Below are 14360 nucleotides of genomic sequence, written 5' to 3' on the forward strand. Positions count from 1 at the left end.
GGGAAAGGGTCCATTTGAGGGTCTTTTGCATTCTCAAATGAACTTTAAACTGAAGTTCTTTGACATTTTCTTTGTGAAAAAAGCTTTAAATTTTGAATTCAGTTCTCTTAAGTAGAGATTATTCCAGTTTTAACATTAAATTTTGCTTCTCATGTTACTTTTAGTAAGTTATTCTTCTAAAACTTGTGGAGTATTTTTTTCATCCAGTTGTTGAATCTAATGGCAGACTTTTTCTTCTTATCCTTAAAAAAAATTGCAGTACTGTGAATTGAACCCAGGGACATTCTACCTCTGAGGTACAGCCCATCCTTTTTTTTTTTTTATCTTCTTTTTTGTTGTTTGTTTTGAAACAGGATTTCTTTAGACTTCTGGGAGTCTCACTAAGTTACTGAGGCTATGCTCAAACCTTAGAACCTCCTTTCTCAGCCTATGCAGGCATGTACCACCACATCAGACCCTTCCTGTGTGTGTGTGTGTGTGTGTGTGTGTGTGTGTGTGTGTGTGTGTGTTGCTGGAGATTTAACCCAGAGGCATTCTACTTTTGAGCTACACCACCAGCCAAATTTTTTATCCTTTATTTCAAAACAGGGTCTCACTAATTAGCTGCGAACCTGTGTGATCCTCCTGTCTCAGCCTCCCAGGTACTGGGATTATAAGCATGTGCCACCACACGCAGCATCTTCCTAAGAATTTTAATGATTGTAGGATGTATAACAATTTCCTATCTTTTATTTCTGATATATATATATTAATTTTTATATATTTAGCTGTTTTAATTCTTAAATTTTATTTTCTTAATCTTGTTAGGTTTTATCAATACATTAAACCTTTAAATAGCTGGTCATTTACAATTTATATTTTCCTAGTTCCTTCCCATAGATTTTTACATACTGTGTTTTCATATTTATTTTTTCAAAATGTTTTCTAATTTTCTTTTTGATATTAGATTTGATTCACTTTCAATAGTGAGTTCTTTCATTTCCAAATAAAAACACTCACTGACTTAATATTATTTCACGCCAGGCATGGTGGCACACACTTGTAATCCCCGCGCTTGGGAAGCAGAGACAGGAGGATCGCGCAGGTTCGAAACCAGCCGCGCGTGCTGGTTTAGAAGACCCTGTTTCCAAATAAAAATGTAAAAATAGGTCTGGGAGTGTAGCCCGGAGGTAGAAGGGGTTCCAGGAACACCAGTACCACCAAAAAAAAAAAAAAAAAGATTATTTCACATGATTTTATGATGGTGAAAAACTATATGCATTCAGTAGAAATTTTTAATTTTGAATTTTTTTTCTTAATCTAGCAATAAGCAGTATGATATTGTCCTGTAACGCTTGGCAGTGGTTGTGCTGCAGCTCCCACTCAGCTGAGGTCAGAAGGGAAAACAACTAGATCTCTACAATGTGCTGTGTTGCCAGCACTTTTTCCCCCAGTACTGGGGATTAAATCCAAGAGTGTTTGCCCTTCCTTGTCCTCCTCGTCCTCGTCGTCGTAGTTGTCCTCCTCCTCCTTCTCCTCCTCCTCCCCTGTTCTTCCTCCTCATTCTTCTTCTTTGATACTTAGGGACATTCTACCTTCTCCAAGCTACAACAGCTCTATTTTATTATTATTTTTTATTTTGAGCCAGAGTCTCACTAAGTTGCTAAGGGCCTCTGTAAATTACAGAGATGGGCCTCAAACCTGAAATCCCTCTGTCTCAGCCTCCCACGTACTGGGATTTCAGGTGTGTGCCACCGTAGCCAGAATGTTGCCATTGTTTTTAGATACAGGTATTTAATAGTTAGGTGAGATATCTAATACATTATTATAAAATAATCTTTGTGTTGGATGATTTTGCCCAGTTATAGGCTCTTAAGCATGTTTAAGGTTGGTGAGGCTAAGGAATTATGTTCAGTAGGTTAGGTGCATTAAATTCATTTAAAACTTAGAATACGTTCAATTTATAACTGGCTTATCAGGATATGCTCAACCTTATCTTAAATTGAGAAACATCAAATACTTTTCTGTTTTTATTTTTAATTTTAATGCTATTTTCATAAGAGAACAATCTCTGCCTGGTTCTGCTCCTTTGAAACATACTCAGATTTGTCTTATGGCTCAGCATATGGTATATCCTAGCAAACAGTTGATGTGCATTTGTGCAAGGAAATTAAGTTGTGGCTCATTTTATCCCTGGATAGATAAGGCTCTGTCACAGATAAAACACATCCTGTGGCCAAGAAGGGTGTGATAGTCCTCTCTCCTGGGCATTGCTGGTTCCAGGTCAAGGGAACAGAGAGTACAGCAAAACATCCCTTGGCTCTTATATATTCTGCCTAAACATGGCATACACTTGTTTCTCCCACATTTTAGCAGCTACAAAAAGTAACATGGCTATTTATAATGTTGATCCAAAATGAATCTTTAATTCTCCAAATAAAAAGAGGAGAAAAGAATCTGTACATATATATGAGTCACCGCAAAGACAAGAGTTGCATGCACTTTGGGTACTGTCTCCAGGTGTCTATTCAATTGCTTCTCTGCACTCTCCTTGCCCACACTCTTTTCCAAACTGGTCCATCTGAATCGTTGCAAGAAAACTTTTAATAGATCTGCCTGCATTTACTTTGGCTCCCTGACAGCAGTTACATAATTCAACAAAAATCTGACCAGGCCATATAAATTATCTTCCCAACCTCTCCATCATTATCTACCATTTGATGCATTTCAAACCACTTAATGGCTTCTCCATGTGCTCAGGTTAAAATGCAACCTCTCTATGTGATCTTCAAGGTGCTGCATAACTCAGGCTCCTCTTATATACTACTTCTGGCTGATTGATGACAACTCTGGTCTCCAGTCTCCAGCTTCATGGCTCTCTCTGTGCCTTGGATGCATGAATCTCTTCACACACCATGGGCTCCGCACAGCTGTTTCCTGATGTCTGGAACGTCTCTTCTTGTAGTTTCCCCTGGTTCAGTTCAGCATTTTTGTTCCAGTTCCCTTATCTCTGCTGATTCTCACTCATAGCAGTTTTTTATTTTATTTGTACCAGACATTATGAGTTTTATTTAGATATTTATTTGCCTGGCTACTTTTTCCTTCTTGATGCACCACTAAAATTAATTAACCACATAATTTCACCCAGGGGTAAAATTATCTATGGCCCACACCAGATAATTCTTTCATTTTACTTTTATCCTCCATTATTTTTATCATTTCTTTTTTCCTCTTCACATTAGCTCTTAACTCTAATTCAAGATGTCACTCCAATTTTATAAATCAACATTTCACATATACACATACACACACACATACACACACACACACACACACACACACACACACACACACACGTTGTATGTGTATTCTGATTCTTGCTTTCTTCCCACAGTGCTAAATATTGAAAATCTATCTACATTGCTGTCTTAATCTCCAGTTTGTTATTTCTAGTTAAGCCTCTATGGTATCATTATCACTTTACTGAAACTAAAGTTTGCTGAGTCTGAGCCACATTTTAAGGTTTTTGTTTGTTTGTTTGTTTGTTTGTTTTTTGTTTTGTTTTGTTTTTTAGTGGTACTGGGATTCCTAGAGACCCTTCTACCTCCGAGCTACACTCCCAGACCTATTTTATACCTTTTAATTTTTATTTGGAAACAGGGTCCCCAACCTGTGTGATCCTCCTGTCTCCGCCTCCCAAGCGCAGGGATTACAAGCGTGTGCCACCATGCCAGGCCACATCTTAAGTTTTTACTGGCAAAGTTTTGCAGATATATGAGTCAAACTGGGGTTTATTTAACTCTCACAGGAGTATTGCACACCTCTATTTCTATCAACTTGTCTTATCATTACCATATCTTTAGAGACAACAAAGTTTTACTTATTATTATTAATTTTTTTTGCAATACTGGGGATGGAGGGGCATTCTACCTCCAACATACATCCCCAGCCCTATTTTTAATTCTTTATTTTGAAATAGGGTCTCACTGAGTTGCAAAGGACCTCACTAAGTAGCTGAGGCTGTCTACGAACCACGATCTTCCTGTCTCAGTCTCCCAAATGCTGGAATTACAAGTGTGCACCACCATGCCTGGTTATTGTTAGTAGTAGTAGTAGTAGTAGTATTAGTAGTAGTAGTAGTAGTAGTAGTAGTAGTAGTAGTTTTAGTACTGGGGTTTGGAATCGAAGGCATTCTAACTGTAAGCTCATTTTCATCCCTTCTTATTTTTATTTTTAAAAGGAATCTCACTAAGTTGTTGAGACTGGGCTCAAAGCTATAATCCTACTGTCTCAGTCTCCCAAGTACAGGTATTACAGGCATGTGCCACCATTCATAGCTAGAAATTTTAAATTAAAGAAGACAAATGACTCATCCAAGTAGTAGAGTTAGACTTAAATCAAAGAGCACTGCTTGCTTGTTGTATAGATAAACACTATACACATCAATTGAACTCAAGGCCAAGTTTCTTGCCCTAATTTTAGAACTCAGACTTTGTTTTCCCCTCCGGAAGCCAACTGCAGAAACTCCTGCAAACCCCAATCATTGTGCCAATTCTTAACTTTGAGCAAAGCTTCCCTGTTTGCTCGGCCTGAAACCAGCTATTTGGAGCTGGCGATGCTGTTTATTTTCAAGCCTCTATTGTCAATAGATCAAGTAGAAACATTGATAACTGAGTGAAGCTCCAGGCAGCCTGCCCATTAGGGTCCTCAACCTAATACATGTCTATGTACAGAAAGATTTACCCCTGAAACATAGCAAATAGGAATTTCTGGGTTTGATCCAGAATGAATATTAGTGCAGTCCACTCCTACACTTGCCAGGACAGTGAGAATAAAAATCAGTGAAAACATCTGTCTTGGCTAAAGTAATCTTTTGGACAATGTAGGGTACTAATAGACTTGGGGCTTAATAGACACAAACAAATAGCTTACTGATATTGCAGCTGAGATTCTCTGGCTTTGGGTGAGAATGGTGAGAACTCTTCCTCTCTCAACAATTATTTATCAAGTGCCTGCTACATAATAGGCTTCCTGTGCTTAATACAGTCAAAGCCTATTGGGCTTTGTAAAGGAAGCAAAAAAAAAAAAAACCCAATCATAGCAATGTTATAAAAGCCTATTCAGTGAATAGAGAACAGAGCTATTGCTCCCAGGGGCTTTATAAATATATTGAACTGGGTGTGGTGACACATGTTTGTAATCCCAATACTTGAGTGGGCTGAGACAGGAATATTGCATGTTCACCACCCTCAACAATTTAGTGAGACTCTGTTCCAAAATAAAGAGTAGATCCAAGTATGATGGCACATGCCTGTAATCCCAATACTTGAAAGGCTGAGACAGGAGGATTACAGGTTCAAAACCAACCTCAGCCATTTAGCAAGGCTCTCAACAACTTAGTGAAACCATATTTTAAAATAAAATGTAAAATAATGCCAGGCGTGTTGGCACACGCTTGTAATCCCTGCGCTTGGGAGGCGGAGACAGGAGGATCATGCTGATTCGGAGCCAGCCTTGCTGGCTTAAGAGACCCTGCTTCCAAATTAAAAAAAAAAAGTAAAATAGGTCTGAGAGTGTAGCCCGGAGGTAGAAGGGCTTCCAGGAACCCCAGTACCACCAAAAAACAAAACAAACATAAATAAATAAAATAAAATAAAATAAAAAGTAAAATAAGATTTACTGGGGGTAAAGTTCTAAGGTAGAATGCCCCTGAGTTCAATCTCCAGTACCACAAAGTTAATCAATCAATCATCAATCAATTAATCAATATGTTTTGAGCACAAGGATAAGCCAAATGTAAGCAGATCATAAAGCAATAGGAGTGAGGGGACTGAGAGTCATTGGCAATTTTGCCCATGTTAGGCACTGTAAGAAATAACTCCCATGGGTGTCAGGAGATACATTAAAATTTTCCTCAATTTTCTTGTCTAAAATAAGTAACTTGGGCTACTCTTATTTTCAACCTAGCCAGGCACATGAGATGAGTCACCCAGACGTGTGACCTAAACCTAGTGTGGTAGTTAGGTGTCTCTCATTGTCATCCTGGGTGACGGGATGGGTCTCCATGAGATCTTCTCTGAGTCATTCTTCCTTGCCTCTATACTCTTCCTAAACATATCAGCAACCATCTCTATTGCTTTGCTGCTTCTGCCTCCTTCTCTTAAATTCTTAATCATTTATAAATAGAAAAGGCAAAGATTTGAAATTAGGGATACAAATTTTTACTATATAATTGTGAGATGCTTGGCCTAGCAATTTGTTTTTTTAATGAAGCATTTGTACTTTAGAGACACAATATACCTTTCAGGCTTCAAGTTTTAGACTTTTTCATTATTATATTTTAATAAGTATGCTTAGCCTCCTTAGAACACACAGATAACTCTTTTAAGAGAAAACAATTAAATGCTATTAGATCTAAGCCAGGGTCATTTTGTACAGTTGCACAGATCTTCTACTTCAGAGGTTATTGTACACATCATAGTCTAGAGAAAGACACCTTGCCGTTTTGCAATATACAGCTTGGGCAGGTGTCCATGACAGTCATGTCTAGGACTACTTAGTTTAGTGAAACTAAAACTAGTTTCATTAAAATAACGTGATATATAATGAAGACATTTAACATGCAGTGAGGCAGTATTTTTTCCTTGCTATAATGTCTGTGACTCTAGGAATGCTATGCACTTAAACAGCTCATGACTTGTTTTATGGATAGCACCAGGTCTAGAAGACAGGATTAAAACTGGGCTCACTAAGACAGAACTGATCGTGAAGCATAGACCATATGTAAGACTGTGCTGTTCCTCAGTATGCTTAGGAGGGTAGTGAAGTAGTTAATCAAATCCTGATGTCAGTAGCCAGGAGAGTTGAAAATTCCAGCAAGAGCAGTGGTTTGGCATTGAAAACTCTAAGTGGTAAGGTGTCTCTCCTACTCAGCAGAAGTATTCACAATTGCCATGGGTAGATTGCATCTCTGTCTTTCTCATTAGAATAGTCACATTAAGAGCAAAACTCTCTATGACCTGCTATCTTTCCCTCTGCTTAGATCTTCCTTTTAGAAGACTAACAATAAGCACTAGCATATTACATATTTGAGAATTCCAATAATAAACTAGGTTTATTCTGCATAGACAACTACTTCCAAACACACACACACACACACACACACACACACACACACACACACAATCACTTTTCACAGACCATATACTAATGTTTTATAAACATTATATAAACATTATATACCTCCAAGGTATGTTCTGAATACTACAAATCAAAGTGCTGCCCCAAAAGTACATGATATCGCTGAGCTATAAATCCTTAAAACCACATTAAATTGACAGGTAATGGGATTAATAGATACAGAAGTATAAATATGCTAGCAATAATGGATTTTGTTTACCTCATATACTTAGACAACAGATAATAGTTAGAACTCCAGCCATCCTCAGAGGACTCAGGTCAAAGTGGCAGAAAGTTCTAGAGGTTTCCATGGCTACTCTTCCTCCCTTTCATCCTAGTCTGCATAGGGCTTCAGGTCAAATCCACTTCACCTTTGCCTTTTATACTCTTACCCCAGAGTTTGGTTCTGCACTTCAGGAGGTGAGTGATAGAGGCAGGGCAGTGAGATAGTGATACATCTTAGTGCATTTTTCTCCTCTGATAACCATTATTGGACATTTAGCCATTTTTCATTTCCTCCAGTTCCCCTTGCCTATTCTCCTATACCCTGTTAAACTTGAAATTTAATACTAGTCTTTTTTGCTCTCATTCCTAAGGGTCCTACTTGAGTCCCATTACCAAGCCACTGTTTTCCTCCTTGAGGGCTAACTCTCTGCAACCAGAGATATATGTCATTACCCAGTTCTAGGCCTTCACTAGTACTTTTTCATGCCTCTGGCCTTTTTGTAAAATCACCAGTGTTTTTCATGAGCTTGTGATTTTCTTTTCACACCAAATCAAAAAAGGCCAGAAAAAAAAGTATAGGAAAGATAACATTCCACAGACCCAGCATGTCGACAACTGTGTAACATCTTAAAGAAATCAAACCTATTTTTGTTCCTCACTCCCTTAAGATTCTACACATGGAATCCAGGACATAAACTATTAATAACAATACTAGTTATTCTTTAGTGGGGACTCACATGTGTGAAGCTTTGCATTAAACACTAATCCTCACAACAACTTCCATTGTAGGTAAACTTATCCTCATTTATAAGTGAAGAAACTGAGATTTAAATTTTTCTATGGAAGAAAAACTGATACATGATGGAAATTAGACTGTCAGAATAGTGGCTAAGCTTAATCATTAGGAAAAACTGCTTTATTTAAGTCCAAGTGAGATAATACTATCTTACCTGAGGATATTTAGATCCTTACAATTTAGGCCTAAAATTACTTTCCACACACTTTTCCTATTGAGTGTGTGTGTGCGTGTGCGTGTGCGTGTGTGTGTGTGTGTGTGTGTGTTCCTGGGGATGAAACAACCCAGAGGCATTCTACTTCTAAGCTACACTCCCAGTCCTATTTTACTTTATATTTTGAAACAGGGTTTCACATAAGTTGCCCAGGACATCTCTCGCTGTTGAAGCTGGCCTTGAATATCCTCAGCGAATATCCACCACAAAAATCTCTCCATGCAGAAGTACCACTCATACTTGCGGAAGTTGAATCTATAGCTGTTAAACTGCTATGACCAAGTGTGACCTTAGGGCTATCAGATGTATTATTTCTTGTCTTTGTTGACAAGATCAGGGTTGAATTGGCCACTCTGTAGACAAAAGGAATGCCTCCCCGCAAGACATCTTGAATATCTTTACTTTCAAGAAGGTATCCTAGTAGGAAACTAGGGATGCAGAGTTATCTTTTCCTTTGGTCCAAGCCCAGAAACCAGCAGCAAAATAATATGATGCTTATCTGTAATTTGCCATTACTTCTGCTAAACTGTGTTTCTATTTTCATCCACAAGTGACTCAGCAAACACACACAAACACACACACACACACACACACACACACACACACACACTGTTATGAACTGAGAAGGCTGACAAGATAAGGCAGATCCCGTGCTCCAAGCTTAGGTGTTTCTGCCTCTATTGTTGCCTACTCTCAGACCAGCATGACCATCCTAAGAGCCTGTTTTGTCTGGGAAGAGGACAACTGTTACATTAAAATATAACTTTCCTGAAGATCCAAGCAGCTTTGCTGTTGAGTCTCTTGATGAAAAAGTAGAAATGAATGTTTCTGGGTTTGGTGAAATCAAGGAGGCCTGCAGTAACATACACTTCTGGGAGACGTCTGGAGAAATCAGCAATTCAGAGGAGACAATAAGTAATAAAGGGCAAAGTGGCTTGAGACCAGCAAAGCAACACAGGAAAAATGAGAGCAAAGGAATTGCAGAGCAGCAGGTGGAAAGACATCCCTATGCCCCACCAAGCTCCAGAGGAATAAACAGAAGAAAGTGCCACCAGCAAGGCTTCAGGATTGTCAGAAATATTAACAGAGGGAAATATAAAAAATAAAGGTCTTCCTGCTAAGAGTCAGCATGTAAGGACTCAGAACACCTAAATTTGTTTTATTTTTTCTGTGAAATGTGAAATTTGTGACATTTGAGTTAAAAAAAAAACACATTATCATTTAGCGAGGTTTAAAGATGGTGAAAGTAATGATGACCTCCTCTGTGGTTCCTTATTCCCCAGTCCTGAAACTTGATGCCACAAATTCTCCTGGTATATTAAAAAGAAATCCGTCGCTAAGTTGCCTGTTTTGGTTTGCCGTAATATCATTGCGGTTTGATCCTATGTCATTCTCAAATCTCATCTTTGTCCTACATATCCAGAAACACAATCAAACTGAATAACACCGAATGTATTTCAACAAACATACTTATATGCTGATGCTGTTAATTAAATATGCTGTTTTCTTTGCCTGAGATGCTACACCATCCCTATTTGGTAACATCTTTGAGAGTAAAATCTATTTGGTAACATGTTTTTCATTCTTTAAAAAAGAAATAGAGTTTTCAGCTTTTCTCACCCTGTTTCTTCCATGTGCAGCTCCGTTTTCCTCATTGTTCCTTCAAATGATGTGAAGTCCAACTCCTCCTAAGAAACCCTGGAATAGCTGCCACAGTATTTTGAGTTTGCGGACATCTTATTGAGATTGTGAGTTCTGCAGAAATTAGGAGCTTCTTTCTGATCCTTTGCCACATTCCTTGATCCAAGTCCTCTATTGGGCATTGAATAAGCACTTACTAAATGTGTGATTAATTTAATAGTTTTAACTCCTTGAAAATATTAAAAACCCTACCAATTTTTTTTATTTTAATTTTAATTTTATTTATCTTTTTATTTTTTGCAGTGCTGTAGATGGAACCCAGAGATATTTTACCTCTGAGCTACACCCCCGTCCCTATTTTTTATTCTTTATTTTGAAACAGGGTTGCACTGAGTTATAGAGGGCTCACTAAATGGCTGAGGTTGTATAAGAACTGTGATCCTCCTGTCTTACCCTCCCAAATGCTGGGATTACAAGTATGTGCCGCCATGCCCAGCTCAAATTTTTATTTTTTAAATAAAAATGTGTATCCAGTCTTTTAATATGCATGTCAAATAGTGTATCATTTGCAAAGTCCTGTGTAAGTAGAGAATATAGAAAAATCTAGAAATTGTTTTATGTTTTTAAACAATGATTCATCAAGCAGAAAGCACACCCCATAGTGGAGTAAAGCACATTACCAAATACTATAATTAATTGATTATAGATAAAGGAGACACATTGCATGGCTAATTATGATGTTAATGTCAACAGAGCAATGGCCATTCAGGAGATAAATGAGTAGAGAAATATCTCTTCAGTTACATGTGAAAATTATGACCAGAGAAATTCCAGCTTCACCACCAATAAATCATAATAACTTGCGAATCATTTCCAATACCAAAGGTGCAGTATCATTTTCTCCACAAAGAATAAACATTAAAACAGTATTTGTTTCTATTGAAAAAAAAAAGTGTGTGTGTGTGTGTGTGTGTGTGTGTGTGTGTGTGTGTGAGTTAATTTTTAGAGGCAAGCCAAATTTCAATTAGAGGCTCTAAATATTTTTTGCTATTCTTATTATCCAGTAAATATTATGACTAAATAGTACATGGGGGAGGAGTGTAAAATACAGCAAATAGATGAATCGCTGAACTATTGTTGCTAAGCATTCCATCAGCACTAAGTCATCAGAGTCTAAAACAGATGGACTCTCGCTCATTACACCTCATGGCCTGAGCACGAATCTTCCCTGATTTGAATATTGTCAGACTTGTTGCCATGTTTAAAATAAATACCTATCAAGTTTTTAATACTGGTTGAATGTAAAGATAAATAAGATGTAATGCCTTCTCTCAAGTAGCAAATAATCTAAAAAGAGGTATATCCATTTACAATATCATTTCAGCAAGCATTTATTGTTTCACAAGCAGAGTATTTGTATTTGCACTAGAGAAGTAAAAATGATCCAATTACTAAGTATATTTCTCTGACCAAAAGAATACCTAAGTCTTACAATGTGCTGTATATCTCATTAGGTAAATTGACTCCTTTATCTACAATGGTCTTAATTAATGTGTCTAAAAAATAAATTCACTTAGAGTGAGAATGTGGAGTGATAGAAACCAACACTCATTAAGATAGGAAAGAACTCAAGAAAATTAAAAGAAGCATATTTTGTAATCAATGCTAATGTGCAGATAGGATTGGAGAAGATCTACCATAATCATCCAAGACTATAAGTCTAATTCACTATGAAAGCCTTGCAGACATGATATCACTTGTACTAATGTGTTCAAAGTTACATAATCAATAAAGATAGGAAAGGGATCATCTATATCACAAGCACACTAACACTACAAAACCAGGTGTGTCGAACCAAGAGAATTATATATTACATCAACTATGTCAGTAAGTATAGGCTAGGCTGAGCTGTGATAACAGCTGTAATATCTATGGCTTAACACAATAAAGATTTATTACTTATTCATGCAAATTCTTTTTCTTTTTTTTTGGTGGTACTGGGGTTCCTGGAAACCCTTCTACCTCCAGGCTACAGTCCCAGACCTATTTCATACTTTTTATTTCTTTTTATTTGGAAACAGGGTCTCTTAAGCCAGTGCAGCTGGCTTCGAACCTGCGCAATCCTCCTGTCTCCGCCTCCCAAGCACGGAGATTACAAGTGTGCACCACCACGCCTGGCTGTTCATGCAAATTCTGATGTGAGTTGATTTAGAAAAGCTGTCCTGCTCAAAGTGACCCTCTGATTCTTCTTGTGTGAATGTGGTAGGCTGCCATGTTGATGCTCTTCTTCCATCAAGAAAGGAAATTTGATAGGTTGAACATCAACTCTTAAATACTTTCTCCTGAAGGTGACAAGTTATTTCTCCCATAATCCACTGACCAAAGAATTCACATGGCATAGCTAAATTCAAAGGTGCTGAGTTATATACAGGGTTCATGGCTATTCACTAAGCAGTAAATGTTCATGTCACATTGGCAATGCCAGCCCAATAAAGCTATGAAGGTGTGATTGGGAGTCACTAAGATGAAATGGCAGAGACTTGCTGATGGAAGGCATGCATCTGCATTGTATGTGATAAGTGAAGACAAGTAGAAATTTTTACTTATGTGAAATATCTAAAGTAGACCAATCAAAGAAACAGAAAGCAAAATGATGCTTACCAGTGGCTGGTAATATATATGTGGGGGAGAATGAGATATTGTATAGAATATCTATAGAAAGAAGAGAGATTGAAGCCAGTTGTGGTGTGGTGACACATACCTGTAATCCCCATACTTGGGAAACTCAGATAAGAGGATCCCAGCCTCAGCAATTTAGCAAGTCCTTCAGCAACTTAGTGAGACTCTGACTCCAAATGAAAAACAAAATAAACCTGGGGTATAGCTCAGAGATAGAACACCCCTGGATTCAGTCCCCAGTACCATAAAGAGAAAGCAAGAATGAGAGCTTCTTATGTGGCTATAGATTTTCAGCCCTACAAAATGAAGGAGTTCTGGATGTCTGCTTTACAACGATGTAATTACAAAGTCCCATAAGCTAGGATCTATGATCTCATTCCTACATCAAATAATAAGAACAATATTAATTAAAATTAAATTCAGCACCTCAATCCCACATCTCTAGAGAAGAAAATGCTCCCAGTGCCAAACTCACTGATTAAGGTCAAACCAATCTATATTGTGAGTCTCAAATAGAATGATTTGTTTCAGTGTGATTTGAAAAGGAAATAATGATGCTTGGTATCCAATTTTTTTAATAAAAAGCAAAGAACCCAACAATTAGCAATTATTTTATTTTTGATAATTGCTTTAATGGCCTTCTACAAACTGATGGAAATGTTGAATAGGTATACATTCTAAAAATACCTGGGGAAGGTCCCAATGAGGAATTGACGATGTCCTGAAAAACACCAAAAATACTTGGGAACAAAAGTACCAGACATTGAAATGTTAACAGAATGAAGGGAATGCAGCAAGAGATTGTGAGATACACAGAAATAAATAATAAAAGAAATTATCACATAAACACACACACACACACACACACACACACACACACCAGCCCATTCCCCCATTCCATTTCCACCCTTGCCTGAAGTGGTAAGGAAAGAGAATGACACTATCAGGTCGGTCAAAGCTGGAACTATGGGCAGGGAAATATCCAATAGGAGTTGTAGTACCTAAGGAATACTAACACCATCAGACCTGCAGCAAATCAGGAATTGAAGAGGGTAAAGACATCGCTCTCTAGCTCCTTCTCCAATACCTTAATATTGGCTAAACATAAGTCACAATAGAAGAGAGCATTGGTAATACAAATGAGAGATTGTCAACCCTGAGACAGAAAGCAGAACAGAAAATGCTGGGTGAAGTGAATAGAATATAAGCAACCACAACAAAACTGTATGAAGAAGCACAGGGTAAATCACCTTTGAATACCAACACTACTTTAAAAACTAGATGAGTAAGTCTTTCACATGATGCTGTGAAGTAAAGCACCATAAAATGCATTATCATGCATCACTAACAATTTGTTTAGCTCAAAAGATGTGAACCACCCTAAGGTGGGTTCAGTGAAGGCAGCGCCACTCTTCTCTCATCCTTCCACTAGCATGTGGTTTAGCTTATGAATACTCTTCTCACAATGATAGTGAGAAAAACTAACCAAGACCTACTGCATAATTCCTTTCTACACCATTGGTCACATCATTTACATTAATGTCCAATGGTCCAAAGCAACTGTAGCCAAAGTCAACTAGGTTCTCAAAGTCAACATTCTATCTATTTGATGGACAGAATTTCAAAATTATATGACAAAAAGCAGTT

The sequence above is a fragment of the Muscardinus avellanarius genome, assembly GCF_963383645.1.
Source record: "Muscardinus avellanarius genome assembly, chromosome: 16".
In the NCBI taxonomy this organism is placed as follows: Eukaryota; Metazoa; Chordata; class Mammalia; order Rodentia; family Gliridae; genus Muscardinus; species Muscardinus avellanarius.